Source organism: Mus caroli, chromosome 3 (assembly GCF_900094665.2).
Source record: "Mus caroli chromosome 3, CAROLI_EIJ_v1.1, whole genome shotgun sequence".
Classification (NCBI taxonomy): Eukaryota; Metazoa; Chordata; class Mammalia; order Rodentia; family Muridae; genus Mus; species Mus caroli.
In genome coordinates, this window is record NC_034572.1 from 93,610,910 (window position 1) to 93,612,161 (window position 1,252).

The following is a 1,252-nucleotide window of genomic DNA, read 5'->3' on the forward strand; positions in this document are numbered from 1 at the left end:
TGTCTGGGTTTGGTAACTGTACATGGGATGGATCTCCAGGTGGGGCAGTCTCTGGATGGCCTTTCCTTCAGTTTCTGCTTCATGCTTTGTCTCTGTATCTCTTCTCTTGGGTATATTGATCCCCCTTCTAAGAAGGACCAAAGTATCCATGCTGTGGTCTTCCTTCTTCTTGAGCTTCATGTGGTTTATGAATTATATCTTGGGTATTCGGAACTTCTGGGCTAATATCCACTTATCAGTGAGTGCATACCATGTGTGTTCTTTTGTGATTCGGTTACCTCACTCAGGATGATATGGAACTAGAAATAGTTCCATCCATTTGCCTAAGAATTTCATGAAGTCATTGTTTTTAATAGCTGAGTAGTACTCCAATGTGTAAATGTACCACATTTTCTGTATTAATTCCTCTGTTGAGGGACAATTGGGTTCTTTCCAGCTTCTGGCTATTATAAATAAGGCTGCTATGAACATAGTGGAGCATGTGTCCTTATTTTTTGTTTGTTTGTTTTTTATTAGGTATTTATTTTATTTACATTTCCAATGCTATGCCAAAAGTCCTCCACACGCTCCCCCACCCACTCCCCTGTACCCACTCCCACTTCTTGGCCCTGGCATTGACCTGTACTGAGGCAGATAAAGTTTGCACGACCAATGGGCCTCTCTTTCCACTGATGGTCGACTAGGCCATCTTCTGATACATATGCAGCTAGAGACAGGAGCTCTGGGGGGGGGGTACTGGATAGTTCATATTGTTGTTTCACCTATAGGGTTGCAGATCCCTTTAGCTCCTTGGGTACTTTCTCTAGCTACTCCATTGAGGGCCCTGTGATCCGTCCAATAGCTGACTGTAAGCATCCACTTCTGTGTTTGCAAGGCACCAGCATAGTCTCACAAAGAGAAAGCTGTATCTGGGTCCTTTCAGCAAAATCTTGCTAATGTATGCAATGATGTCAGCGTTTGGAGGCTGATTATGGGATGGATCCCCGGATATGGCAGTCTCTAGATGGTCCATTCTTTGTCTCAGCTCCAAACTGTGTCTCTGTAACTCCTTCCATGGGTGTTTTGTTCCCAATTCTAAGAAGGGGCAAAGTGTCCACACTTTGGTCCTCATTCTTCCTGAGTTTCATGTTTTTAGCAAATTGTATCTCATATNTTGGGTATCCTAAGTTTTGGGCTAATATCCACTTATCAGTGAATACATATTGTGTGAGTTCTTTTGTGATTGTGTTACTTCACTCAAGATGATGCCCTC